The sequence below is a fragment of the Nannospalax galili genome, unplaced genomic scaffold, assembly GCF_000622305.1.
Source record: "Nannospalax galili isolate Female #2095 unplaced genomic scaffold, S.galili_v1.0 scaffold10, whole genome shotgun sequence".
NCBI lineage: Eukaryota > Metazoa > Chordata > Mammalia > Rodentia > Spalacidae > Nannospalax > Nannospalax galili.
In genome coordinates, this window is record NW_008331140.1 from 1,525,206 (window position 1) to 1,540,949 (window position 15,744).

Consider the following 15,744-nt stretch of genomic DNA (forward strand, 5'->3'; position numbering starts at 1 on the left):
AGCTTGGACCATATGGTTTTCCTTTGAGTCTAATTTAATTTTGTGACTATCACTTATACATATATAATTAAAGTTGTCTTATTTCTCTTCTTAATGTGTTTTATGTTAATTTAATGCACAGTCTAGTCAAGGAATTTAGAACACTAGAAAAGTTCATTCCTTTGCCCCAAGCTAAGGTGATGGGCCCTTTTTTCTCAATCTGGTAAAATAACTGTTCATCTAAATACTGATCATCTTTCAGAAGAAGTATTTATTCTTTTATTTAGTTTATAAGTTACATTATGTACAAATTCTCTTTTATACACTTGATCTGTGACATTCTTATTTACCAGAAGGAGGGACATATGTCATACACATAAAATTATAATTGAACCTAGTAACTTTTTGTAAAGGTTCCCCAAATCCCAACTTAAAAACTGATGATTTACTATCATTGGTATTAGCTTTGACAGTTAAGGCTGAATTAAAATGTCATTTAGCTATCTTTTGGTAAACTTTTGCAAGTTATTTAAGCTCTTAAAATTCAATGCCTTCATTTTTCACATCAGATTTTTAGAAAGCTTTTCAACTAGCCATGGAAACAAAAAGTCTATCCATGTTTAAGTTAGCAGGCACACACTCTCTGAAGACTTGAGTTCTTACAAGTTAGATAGCATACTGATTTTAAAACATTGGAGATAGACTCTAGAAAGCAAAAGTTTCACAAATTAAAATAACAAAACCTTAGTCTCTAGTACATATATCTACTAGAAAGTTGATTTCAGCAAGATACCTATATGCAAATCTCTTATTTATGTAAGTGGCATGCTTTAAAAGGATTTAGAATGCATATATTCTGTAATAGGTGCAAGTGCCTTTTTAATGAGAAGAGGAAATTCATAGTAGGTAGTTTGGGTTTTTATTTTGTCTTGAAAGACACTGAGATGATGACGAATAAGTCATTTAGGTCATCCTTCTAAGAAGTGATAGAATATTGCTTTGAATTTCATTATTTTTAATTTTTAAAAATTTTATATATATGTTTTGCTCATGTCATGCAGGTCAGAAGAGGGCATCTGATCCCCTGGAACTTGAATTACAGATGGTTGTTAGCTACCATGTGGGTGCTACGAACTGAATCTAGGTCCTCCACAAGAGCAGTGTGTTTTGCATATGAACCATCTCTCTAATATCTCATTATTTGTTTTTACAAATAAACTTACAGTTGTAAAGTATTGCTGGCTTATGGGATGAGGTTGTCATGCAGGACTCAGGACAAAAAGACAGGAGCACGAATGAAAGTAGTAAAAATTTGATGTGTTTACTTTAAAAATAGAATCAAAATGCACAGAGCTGGGCTTGGTATTTATGTGACATAATTTGAAGGGGATATTCAGGTTATGGTCTGACCACCAAAACACTGCATTATTATCAAAAATTTTCTAATTATTGACACATTTTTCTTTGAAAAATGCAAATCTTCAAATTATATTGAGCATAAAATTATGTAAATCTATATTCTGAAGATGAAATGAAATTAAGTACACTGGGAGGTGGAGGCTTCCAGGGCACTGGAGGCTTGCTCATGTGAGCCTGTGCAGCAGTGGCATTGAGAATGGGACCCATGTCAGCTCAATTAAACAAGGGCCCAAAGGGGAGGTGAGAAATGGGTGGCAGGCCAGCACTAGACCAAGAATTATTTGAGACTGATTGCTGCTGGGTGAGGGAGAATATGACTTACATACGACTACTGGATGGGCTGAGTAGACTCCAGTGGACTCATTTACACCGAAGGACACTTGGGTATAAACACCTCAATGAATAGGACTTAGCATGTATGGCAGAGTGTATGGGATTCGTTGGAGGCATGGAGAGACATGGATGGGGGAGGAGGTCTGGTTTTGATTGGCAAATGTATAAAATTTAAAAAGCACAATGAAAAATAAAAAAGAGACTGTTTTGGTATTTCCTACAAATAGAGTTTAAATAAATATTAGCTCCTTTGCAATTATATACAATTAATATATACAATTAAACTTTTTAATCCAATTGTCCCTTGACATGGAAATATATTTATATATTATAAATATTTATACAATGAAGTTTCATAGTGTAGCCATTAAATTTTTATGTATTAAACCAGATTAATTATTAAGCAACATAAAAATCAATGGATTGAAATATATTTTGGTGGCTTTTGGATGATAGTGTGAGAAGAAATACCCTACAAATAGTAAGGCTGACTTGGCTAGATAACAAGGTAGAGGAAAACTTGGGGACATGAAAAGGGGAAAAGAATCACCTGACATAGGAATTGGCTGAAGCCTTTACCAGGAACGCAAGAGTTCCAGTGCAAAGAACAACTGCTTAAGGCCTTTCTTACTTCCTATTGAAAATCTGTAACTTTTTAGAAAGTTCATCAGAAATCCCATTAACAGGAAAAGGTCATGTACTAATTCCCCTGTGTAACCCTTGTGATTTCTGGTTTTACCTTATCAGATTATCATTCTATCCAAGGCATCTCTCACAAAGCAAGCAAGAGAGGGAGGAGCGAGAGGAGAGAGAGAGAGAGAGGAGAGAGAGAGAGAGAGAGAGAGAGAGAGGAGAGAGAGAGAGAGAGAGAGAAAATTTCTTAGGAACCTTTTCAGATGTAATTTGAAAGTAACCAAAACTGCATATATGGCTAAGGCTAAGATAATTAATTTCCTTACGCTCCCTTGAGAAGCCCACCCCCACATTTAGGTATGTCTCTCTTCTGCCTGTTCTCTCTTGGGAAGCATATAGCTCCACTTGGCTATGCCTTAATTTCTTCTGAGTGCCCTTCTTTCTCTTAAACCTCTTGCTTAGTAATACATTCAAATATCTTTAAGTGAATTTATGACTCTTTTTGTTGTACCAGTTACTCCTGAAATTCTTTTCAACATTGAAATCAGGAATCAATCTTTGACTCAAGTTGAGGTTCCTCACATTCCAGTGGAAATCCTAAGGTTTCTGAAAGTGCCAGTGTGGAGCTCTAAATGCCCCTCAACCTCGCCGCTGACATACAAACTATCACCACTGAAGAGTTTAAGTAGCTATAGAATAATTGTAGCTTAAAGATAGAAGAAACAGAAAAGCATACCATAAAAGAGGATGGAAGGAAGGCTATATAAAAACACTGTTGGTTGCTGTGGGCAAAAGCTTAGAAAAGGGGATACAAAAGGATTCAAGGAAAAAATAATCTACCTCTAAGCATGAATATTCTAAGCCATCCAACCTACACTGTATACTGTTATAATTCAAAGAAGCTTTAACATTTAATGATCCATCTTTCTTGCACTTTGGCCTTGTAGAGTGTGATTGGACATTCCTAGAAAGATGCACCTTCAAACTGAACTTTCTGCAAGGCTGATTAGAGCTTCAGTGATTATGGTGAAATTGAAAATTTGAAAATCCAGAGTCAAATTATCTTGGGCAATATGTAGCCCCTTTAATAGCCAGTTATTGCCCTCCTTGGTGTATGGCATAGCATCCTTTGTGACAACTAGGTAAATCATTTAGAATATACAAACAGAACACGAATTTTCTCTTGATATGTATTAACTTAGCAGAGGTCTTGCTTCCAACAAGTCAAAAGCTAAGTGTGTTATCAGGTAACATGTGAGGCATAGAACAGAAGTTTCTCTCCTTTGCTGTAACCTGTCCATTTGATATCTCTACCTCATTATTTGAAAAGAGTCTTAACTTATGGCTTTATTCATTCCATTAGTATAAAAACTTCATGAAACTGTTACCAAGTTGGAGCATGAAATTTTTGATGACCTAAGTGTGTTCTTGTGTTCTGTATTCCAAGGTCATTGTCATTCATATTTGGCTTCAGAATAAGCTTCCTCTTATTTACTTTGAGTTGAAAGTTGTGTTTTTGTGTGAAGAAGAGTAACAGTATATTTTACTAAAAGATAGTTTGGAAATCACAATCCAAATAAGCTGATGGTCTATAGTTACAGTATACTAACTGATTGCTTACATTTATGCACTAATTTATCATATGGAAGATAATTTTATGCACATATAACATCAATTCTGTGAGTTATTAGTTTTATAGGTCTTCTTAGACACAAGTACCACAAATACCTAATACCTCAGAGAATAATCTTTCATGTTTTGTCAAAACTCAGGACTATACTCCTGTCTTGTTTACTTCTGGGTTAGTTTTTGTCTGTGTCTTTGTTTACAATTGGCTTTTGTCCAGAAACATTTATGAACCTTGCACAGAACTGCTAGTTGTTCTATAAATCCATTTAAGGTATTCCTTGCAAACTTAGACAGCTTCTATATTTGCACAGGTCACAAGAAATGAAAACTTATTTACATAAGCTATGGTTTCTTCTCCAGCTATATCTTCACTCCAAATATGACCTGGTACTTCCTCTCAATTTCATATACCAGAGAGACAGATTTATAGAAGTTTTGATTGTAAGAAACATAAATCATGATACCCATAAACTCGCTGGAGCTTTTCTTTCTTTGTTTCTTTCTTTTGCTTTCTTTTTCTTTCTTTCACCTTTCTGTCTTTTACTTGTTTATTATTTTTATGGTACTGAGGCTAGAACTCTGGGCTTTGCACATGCTGGACAAGCACTCTACCAATGACCTAAATTCTAGCCAATATTTTTATTCCTTCTTTGTTTTTATATTTTATTTTGAAACATGGTCTATGTGAATTTCTCAGGCTTGCCTTGAAATTATTTTGTAGCTGAGACCTCCCTGGAAATTGCTATCCACATGGATCATGATCCTGAGCAACAAGAATTTCAGGCTTGCAGTGCCAGACCTGGCTGGAGCTTTTCTTAGGGTCTATAGATCTAAGGAACTTAATTACCTCATATTTACCCACTGGGAATACACAACACCCTATCTCTTCTTCCCAAAGTCTTGTTCGCTTTTAATCTTAATTTCCAAAGAAAGTTAACTGAATTTTCAAAGTGGAAACATTATACTGCCAACCAATTTAGTTTTATTTCCATTTCGTATTAGAATTTAGGTTTAGTATGATATAAAAACTTTTCATTAAGCTGTTTCCACATTATAGGGGGAAATTATCTTTCTGCAGAAATAATTTAAGACATTATATTCAAAGAAACAAAATTTACATGTATTTAAAGAACATCTATTTTGCTTACATATTATCTTGAGAGTGTCAGGGGAACTCTAAGAATTAAAATTTCTTCAGGAAATCTCATGCTAAGGGAGAGAAAAGCCTGAAGCTTTGGCCTCAAGGAATAAATTCTAAGGTGGGAGACTGTCTACCAGAAAGAAACAAAATTTGCATGTATTTAAAGAACGTCTATTTTGCTTACATATTATCTTGAGAGTGTCAGGGGAACTCTAAGAATTAAAATTTCTTCAGGAAATCTCATGCTAGGGGAGAGAAAAGCCTGAAGCTTTGGCCTCAAGGAATAAGTGCCAAGGTAGGAGGCTGTCTACCAGAAAAGGTTAATTTCACATTCTGAAAACTTATCTGGCACTTAAATCTATATATGTTTATTTCCAGAATTTAGTTAATCTTTTCTGTAAGTCACAACTAGACATTGCAGAAAGAAACTGGGAATTTTTCTCTCATTTCTTTTTACCAGTACTTAAATCCTGTTTGTTGTTATTGTTTTGTGAAGCAATTAGCAATAACTTCAGATTCTAATAAAGTTTCTTAAAAAAGTGTTTTTGAGGGCTAGAGACATGGTTCAGTGGTTAAGATCGTTGGCTGCCCTTGCAAAGGACCTGGATTTGATTCCCATCAACCACATGGCAGCTAGCAACTGTCTATAATTCCAGTTCCATGGGAACTCAATGACCTCTTCTGACCTACACAGACATTTCTCAAAACATGCGCACTTATACACATGCAGGCAATAGAGTCATATAAATAAAATAAAAATAACAAAATATGTATTTATTTTTAAAATATGTTTTTGATACTAGACTTAGGGCTTTAGGCTGTGACTCAACAAGCCAGGTATGGCTTTTCGTCCTTGATAAGCTAATTGAAATAGTCAAATAGGTAAAATAAGATTGTAATTAACACACTATAACTGATCAACATACAGAGAGTAAGGCACTGCAGATTGCTTAGCCCTGAATAGGCGCCTATATTAAACCTCTCCCAAGGCTCAGGAATCATTAGGGAAAATGGGTTGGAAAGATTTTGAAAGCCAGACGTGGTGGATGATGAGAAGGAAACAGAGTTTTCCAGAGGGCTGGTCAGTTATTCATATGAACTCAAAGCAATGGTGACAGCATGTACAAGACCCATATAAACTGAAGTTGGAAAGGATACCAGTGTAGAATTGGGGAAGTGGGTAAGAAGCTCCAACGCTTGCTGAGGACCTATTGGCAACTGATAGCTGTTGCTAGAGGGAATATCAGTTTTCTCTAATGATGTGACACTGGGTTTAATAACCAGGGCCTGCTTGAGGGCCCCACACCAAAGGGCAATTGGGGATAAAAATTAGGCTCTATAGGTCTTACTATATATCTATATCTATGTTTATCTATCTAAGTGTATATATATATAATATATATATATATATATTTGGTATATATATGAACACATAAATTTGATCAAGAGGTAGTAAGGGAGTAATGATAACAGGAGAGGGGGCCTGAATATAATAAAATAAATTGTATGAATTTCTCAAAAATACAATATTAAAAAAAAAAAAAAACAGTTACAGGGCTGGAGAGATGGTTCAGTGGTTAAGAGCACTGGCTGCTCTTGCAGAGGACCCGGGTTTGTTTCCAAGTATCCACATGGTGGTTAACAAACATCCATAACTCCAGTTCCAGGGGAATCTGGTGTCTTTTCTGACCTCCATGGGGATTGCACTACAGGTATGCATTTACATAAATGCAAGCAATACAATCATATTCATTATATAAAAAAAATGTTACAAGTAGAAAAAAGAATGCCTACATTGTAAAGAAGAACAAGGAGATCCAGTGATCCCCAAAGTTAAACTCTGAGGTCATGATGTGAGGTTTACATTTAAGTAGAGGACCAGAGTTATGTACAACAAAGCAGCCTTGGTCAAGGTGTAGTCCTACCCATTATTGTCTAGGCTAGAGTCTCTCTTACTTGGTGTACTGAAAAACTGTTAGCACTGTGTGAAATCTCTTTCCAAAAGACAAGTTGCTTCTCTGGGTGACTTCAGTATTTTTCTCTTTTTCTAACTTGAAATTACTGGAGGAAATTGCAATTATTTGAGGTGACTTGATTCACAGTCTGATAGCCAAGGGGAAGGAGCGCTGATATTTCTTTAGAGTATTTTTTATCTCTACCATCTGATCATAATTTTTAAACAAGATAATATTTTATACTTCTTTACAGCAACAATTTTTGAAGTTAAATTTTGTGACTTTTTTAATACAATATGTTTTGATTATATTTAGAAACTCTCAACTATTTGTACCCTTCTTGTAGTCCCCTCCCACTGGCTTTCATATACTCATTCATATATATTAAATCTATCGAGTCAAGAGTGTGTCTCCAGAAGTCCTTTGGTGTATGCTCATCTTCTTAAACTAGCAACCACCTCAGCCTTGAAGAAAACCAATTATATCAGTAGTTATTGTTTGCCAATAGTTCCTCAGTTATGGTTGAGGCTGCTTTCCCATTTGCCTGCTTCTGTGCTGGGATTCTGTCTGGCTTTTGCTTGTGTGGGTTTTTGCATGTTTTTACCATTGGTGAAAGTTCATACAAGTAACTTCCCACCTGTCTGTAAATGCTGGCTCCTTGTAGTCAACTATCACCTCTGCCTCTTATAAACACTCCACTACCATTTCCACAATGGTCCCTGAGACTTGGGTGGCAGAGGTTTGACACTGGTGTTTCTTTCAGGGATAAGCATTCTTTACTCTCCTAGGGTCTACATTTTGATCATTTGTGGCTTTCTGGGTTAATGAGCAACTGCTACCTGAGGAAACAGTGAGAGCTCAGAGATGCATTAATGTTCTTTCTGCCCCCTGTTCCACTAATGCTCCCTGAGCCTTAGGTATAGAGGTTGCATTACAGATGTGTCACTTAGTGATGGGTATCTCACAGACACTTATTCTCTGCTTTTGACCAGGTATGGAACATTGTGATAATCTGTTGCAAAAAGAAGCCCCTTTTATGAATGGTGAGATGCACACTTGCCTGTAAATATAAGGATGTAAATTTACAATACAGTAAGATATTAAGTTAGTCTAGGGCTGTGACAAAAGGAGGTTTTTCTATAGGATCTAAGTCCTCTCCAAACATGTATTTGGCTATGTTTATAGCACTATACATGAGTTCCCTGCCACTGAGCAGATCTTAAGTCCAATTAAACAGCTTTTCGATCGGTTATGTCCAAGAAAAAATGTCACTACTGCACCAATAGAGATTACTTCCTGGGCTGATTATTGTTGTGGGTCATAGACTTTACAGCTGCATGGAATCATTGACTTATTTTTTCACTTTGCAGTTTGCATAGTATCTTCTGATATTATGGGAGCTAGTATTCAGGGAGGAGTTTTCCAAATCAGTTCCAGCTCTATTGCTCCAAGACCAGTGTCCATAGTACGTTCTGCCTTCAGTAACAGGGACTTACTTTAAACTTATGAGATACAATCAAGGGCTGAGGCAATATCCTGTGTTACTTTGGGAGTCTCTTAGACTCCCTGACCAACAACACTAATGGAAGTTTCCACTGCCTGGCATTGAATTTCTTACTATATAGATTTCAGCTATACACTTTTAGTCACATATCTATTGTATGGGTATTTTTCAGTAGGCATTTAAACTAATACATTTCCCTTTAGTTTTTCACATGACCTAAGTCTTATTTCTCCTCTCTCTACTCAAGTGTAACTCTCCATCCTCCCTCCCCAGTTAAAGCACCCTAATATTTACCAATTCCCCCTTGATAACACCTGTTTCTTACTAGCCCTCTCCTTTGAGCTCCTTCACCTTTACTCCCATTGTCATTTTCCTCAATCCTGCTGTTACATCCATACATATATCAAGATATTTAAGGATTTGGAGCTAAGTTCCACAAATGAGAAAGAACATATGTTGCTTATTTTTCTAAGTCTGTGCTACTTCACTTTGTATAACAGTTTCAAGTTCCATTCATTTACTTACAAATTTCATGATTTCTTTTTTCTTTACCACTGAATAGAACTACGTTATGTAAATATACTACATTTTTATTATCAATTCAGAGTCTGAGAGACATTTAGTTTGCTTCCATTACTTAGCTATTGTGAAAAGAGCAGAAAAATCATGGCTGAGCAACTATCTCTACAGTAGGATATTGAGGCTTTGGGTAAATGCCAAGGATTATTCTAACTGGATCATATGGTAGATTTATTTTTAGTTTTTTTTGAAGTTCTCCATACGGTTCAACACAGAGGTTGCACATAAACAGCAGTGAGTGTATTAAGGTTCCCATTTCCCCACATCCTTGCCAGCATTTAATGTCATTTGTTTTCTTGATATTAGCCATCAGATTGGGATAAGATGAAATATTAAAGTAGTTTTAATTGCATTTCTGTAATTACTGAAGATGTTAAACACAATTTAAGGTGTTTTTTAAGCCCCTATTTCTTCTTTTAAGAGTTCTCTGTTGAGCTCCATAGTCCACTTTTTATTGGGTCATTTGTTTTCTTACGTTTTTCTGAATAATTCATATATTCTGGATATTAATCCTCAGATATGTAGCTGGTGAAGATTTTCTCCCACTCTGTGGGCTTTCCCTTCACAGGACTATCTGTTTCCTTTGCTGTACAGAAGCTTTTTAGTTTAATATGGTCTCATAGATTGTACACCTTAATTCCTGAGTACTGATGTCTGATTTACAAAGTCTTTTCCTGCACCTATATCTATGTAGGGTACTGCTTATGTTTACTTTAAGAGTTTTAGCATTTCAAGTTTCACATTGAGGTCTTGATCCATTCAGAGTTTGACTTTCATTCAGATTGATAAATACAGATCTAATTTTATTCATCTACATGTAGAGATCTAGTAATCCCAGCAAAATTTGTTGAAGATAGTGTTTTTCCTCTAGTATGGTACCTTCATCAAATATCAGGTGAAATTACATGTATTCACGTTTGGGTCTTCTGTTTTATTCCGCTGATCTACATGTCTGATTTTGTTTGAATGTTGTCCCTTTTTATGATTATAGCTCTGTAATATAGTTTGAAATCTGGTAAGGTAATCCCCCAAGCATTACACTGTATACTCAGGCCAAAGAATTACACTGTATACTCAGGATTGCTTTGGCTATCTGCCGTCTTTTGTTGTTCCATGTGAATACTAGGGTTTATTTCCCATATTTGTGGAGAATATCATGGGATTTTTGAAATGGATTGCATAGAATATTTAAATTACTCTTAGTAGGATGATCATTTTTACAATATTAGTTGTACCAATCCATGATCATAGGATCTCTGATTTTGTATCCTGCCACTTTGCTGAAAGTGTTGCACATTTGTAGAGGTTTTCTGGTGGAATTTGTGGTATCTCTTATGTATAATATCACCTGAAATAGGGATAATTTGACCTCTTCTTTACCAATAATACCATTTAAATTTCCTTTTCTTTTCTAATGCCGTAGTCATAGTTTTTAAGTGCTACATATAAAAGAAGTGGTGATAGTGGACAGTCTTGTTTATTTCCTAATTTTAGTGGCAATGATTCAAATTTTTGTCTATTTGGAAACATGTTGCCTGTGGGTTTGTTGTAAATAGCCTTAATTATGTTGAGTATGACCTCTCCTGCCAATTCCATCTAGTACTTTTATCATTAATGCATGCAAAGTTTTGTCAAAGGCCCTTTCTATGACTATTGAGATAATTACGTGATTTTTGTCTTTAAGTTCTTTTATATGATTTATTTATTGATTTATTTACTTACATATATTGAACCATCCCTATAGACTTGTAAGAAAGGTTACTTGATCATGATGGATGATCTTTTTGATACGTGTTTGTATATGAATTGCAAGTAGTTTGTCATTAGGCATATGGAACTTTAGTTTTCTTATGTGTGTGTGTGTCATAACAGGTATGATATTAGAGTGATTCTAGCTTCATAGAAGGAGTTTAGGAGTTCACTCTCAAGTGTGTATATTTTTGAATAATTTAAGCAGTATTGGTTTTATTGCTCCTTTGAATGTCTGATAAATACTGCTCTGAATCTATATGTACCTAGGTGTTTTTGATTCTGGAAGCTTTGTATTAGTGCTTCCATTTCATAATTTGTCAAAGGTCTGTTTACATGGTTGATCCCTTCTTGGTTTAACTTTCATGGTTCCATTGATTTTAGAAATTCATCCATTTCATTTAGATTTTCTGATTTAATAAGTGTATATGCTTTGAAATTATATCCTTTTAAGATTCTGGATCTTTTTGGTATCCACTGTGATGTTTCCCCTTTCATCTCTGATTTTGTTGATATGGATTTGCTTTCTTTTCTTTGAGAAGCTCAGCCAAAGGTCTATCTATTTTACTTTTCCTTTCAAAGAAACGGATCATAGATTCATCAATTCTTGTATTCTAATTTTCTCTATTTCATTGGTTTTTGTTCTGATATTTATTATTTCTTCTAGTTTGCTGTCTTGGTGTCTGGTTTGTTTTTGCTTTCCCAGATTCTTGAGTTGTACCATTAACTCATTTACTTGTGCTCTTTCTGGTTTCTTAATGTAGGCACTTAGAGCTATAAACTTTTTTCTTAGGACAGCTTTTAAGATTTCACAGAGGTTTTGTTGCATTGTGTTATCATTTCATTTAGTTCCAGAAATGCTTTTATTTGTCCCTTAATTTCTTCTTTGACCCATTCATCATTCACAAGTTTCTTGTTTAGTCTCCATGATTTCATGTAGTTACAAGAATTTTTTGGCTGTTGATATTACGCTTTATATTTTTGTGTTCCAAAAGTATATGTGGAAGTATTTAAATTTTTTGTATTTGTTGAAGTCTGTTTTGTGCCCCTGTATGTGGGTTGTTTGAGAGAAATTTCCGGGGGCTGCTGAGTAGAATAGATATTCTTTGCTTCTTGGGTAGAATATTCTGTGGATATCTGTTAGGTCCATTTGATGCATGATATTTTTAATTCAGATCCTTTTCTGTTAATTATTTGTCCAAATGATTTTCCTATTGAAGAAAGTAAGCTGTTGAAGTCACCTACTGTTGCTGAGTTGGGGTTAATCTGTATGTTGAAGTCTTGTAGTATTCTTTTTATGAAATTGGGTGAACCAGTGTTTGTTGTATATATGTTCATTATTGTCAGGTATTCTTGGTTATTTGATCAGAAGATAGTGACCTTCTTTATCTCTTCTGATTATATTTAGTTTCAAGTCTATTTTATCAGATATTCAAGCAACAGCACCTACATATATCTTAATAGCATTCATTTGGGATATATTTTTTTCATTCTTTCACCTTAAGTTGGAGCTTATACTTGAAGTTAATGTGAGTTTCCTGTAGACAGCAATAACATATATTTTGCTTCTTACTTCATTGAAATATCCAGTATCTTTTTCTGGGAAGCTGAGATTGTTGAAATATAAGGTTAATATTGAAAGATGTGTATTTGTTACTATCATTTTATTTTCTGTTTGTGAACTTAGTCATATTTTTTGCTTCTCTAATTAGAAATCTATTCTCTTTTGTTCTATAAGCTTTATTGGATATGGTCTTTCATTTCTTCAGTCCTTTGTACTGTTTCAAGTATTCTCTGTAGGCCTAGATTTTTTGGACATGAATTCTTTCAGTCTATTTATGCCATAGAAGATTTTTCTTTCTCCTTCTCCCAATTTCAACTATTATATAGATTTTTACTGAGTAAATTATTCTTTCTTGGTGTCTATGATTATTTAGAACTTGGAATATATTGCTCCAGTCTCTTCTGATTTTGATAGTTTTTATTTAAACATCAACTGTAATTTTGATGTGTTTTCCTTTACATCTGACTTGTTGTTTTTCTCCTCAGACTTTCAATACCCTTTCTTTCTTCTGTATATTTAGGATCTTTAGAATGATATGGTGTGTGAAGTTTCTCTTTCATTACTGTATATTTTGTGTTCTATGTCCTTTTGGCAGGATTTTCATTCTATAATCTTCTTGAAGTTCTGATCAATGCAATTTAACTAGGATTTGTCTCTTCACTCTATGCTTTTAATGCAGAGATTTGATGATTTCATGGTGTCCTACTATAGTGGTTTGAATGAAAATGTCCTCAATAAGCTTCAAGTGATTGAACATTTTGTCCTGAGTTGGTGGTGCTGTTTTCAGAGGTCTTAGAAGGTGTGATTATGCTGGAGGAATAACAAGACGAGAACATAAAGCAGGTGAACTAGACCACTCAAGCAAAGATTATGAAAATTTTTTTAAAAATTAAGAAAGCATAAGAATGGAATATTCAGGAATTCTGTGACACTATAAAACGACCAAACTTATAAATCATAGGCATACAGGAAGGAGAAGAATCTCAAGATAATGGCATGGAACAGATCCTCAACAGAATCATGGAAAAAAATTTCCCAAAATTAAAGAAAGACATTCCCATACAAATACAAGAAACTTATAGAACACCAAACAGAAAGGACCAGAAAATAAACTCTCCATGGCACATCATAGTAAAAGCACTAAACATACAGAACAAAGAGACAATACAGAAAGCTGCAAAAGAGAAACAACAAGTCACATATAAAGGAAAACCTATTAGGATTTCAGCTGACTTTTCAGTGTAAACTATGAAAGCCAGAAGAAGCTGGACCACAGATGCCAACCCAGATTACTATACCCAGCCAAAATATCTATTATAGTTGAAGGGGAAAGAAAAATCTTCCATAACATAAATAGGCTGAAGGAATTCATGTCCACAAAATCAGCCCTTCAGAGAGTTCTGGAAACAATATGAAGAGCTGAAGAAAGGAATGACTATAACCAAGGGGTTGCAGAAAGAAATTCAATGAAGGTATAACTGTGGAAAAGTACAGCTATATCAAGAATGTAAACAGAAATAAAAATGACAAGATTAAATACACACCTCGAATTAATAACTTTAAGTAATAACAGATTGAATTCCCCAGTCAAAAGACACAGAGTAGGTGACTGGATTAGGAAAAAAACCCAACTTTTTGTTGTCTGCAATAAACTCATCTCACTTTCTAGGACAGGCACTATCTTAAGGTGAAAGGATGGAAATAAATATACCAAGCAAATGGTACTAAGAAAAAAGCAGGAGTTTAAATTCTAATATCTGACAAAATAGACTTTAAACTAAAATTAATCAGAAGAGATCAAAAGGGCCATTTCATTGTGATCAAAGGAACAATAAACCGAAAAGATATTACAATCATGAACATATATTCAACAAACTCTGGCGCACCCATTTCATAAAAACAATACTACAGGACTTTAAGACCCAGATTAATCCCAACTCATTAATAGGACGGGACTTCAATACCCTACTGTCTCCATTAGATAGGTCAACATGGCAGAGAATTAACAGACAGACATCTGAATTAAACAATGCCAAATATCAAATGGACCTAACAGACATCTACCAAGTATTCCACCCAAGTACAAAGGACATACTTTCTACTCAGCACCCCGTGGAACCTTCTCCAAAATCATCCATATACTGGGGCACAAAACAAACCTCAACAAATACAAAAAGATTTAAATAATTCCATGCATTCTATCAGACCACAATGCAATAAAGATTACAATCAACACCTGAAGAAGCCCTAGTCACCACATGAACACATGGAGATTAAACAACACACCCTTGAATGAGGAATGGGTCAAAAGAGAAGTTAAGAAAGAAATAAAAGTAGTCCTCAAACTAAATGAAAAGGACAACACAACACAACAAAACCTCTGGGACATGCTGAAAGCGGTCCTTAGAGGGAAGTTTATAGCTCTAAGTGCCTACATTAAAAAATTGGAAAGAACACAAATAAATGACTTAACATTGCAACTTAAGACACTTGAAAAGCAACAAGAAAGGCAACCAAAACCCAGCAGAAAAGAAGAAATAACAAAAATCAGGGCAGAAATTAATGAAATCAAAACAAAGAAAGCAATACAAAGAATCAACGAATCTTTGTAAAGATAGACAAGATTGACAGAATGTTAGCTCAGTTAACCAAAAGAAAGAAAGAGCACCTCCAAATCAACAAAATCGGAGATGAAAGGGGAAACAACACAACAGACACCAGAAAAATAGAGAACGTTATAAGGGAATATGTTAAAAACATATATGCTACTAAATTTGAAAACCTAAAATAAGTGGACAGATATCTAAAGGCATAGGAACTAACAAAACTAAACCAAGAAGAGATTAACAGCTTAAACAGACCCATAACACAAAAAGAAATTGAAACAATGATACAAAACCTCCAGACCAAAAAAAGCCCAGGGCCAGATGAATTTACGCAGAATTCTATCAGACATTTAAAGAAGATCTAAATCCAATACTACTTAATTTATTCAAAAAGATAGAAATGGAGGGAGAACTTCCAAATTCCTTCTATGAAGCCAGCATCACTCTCATACCAAAGCCAGGTAAAACTACATCCAAAAAAGAAAACTATAGATCCATATCCTTAATGAACATAGATGCAAAAATTCTCAACATGATACTTGTAAACTGCATACAGACACATCAAAAAGATCATCCACCATGATCAAGTTGGCTTTATTCCAGAGATGCAGGGATGGTTCAATATACATAAGTCAATAAACATCATAAATCAT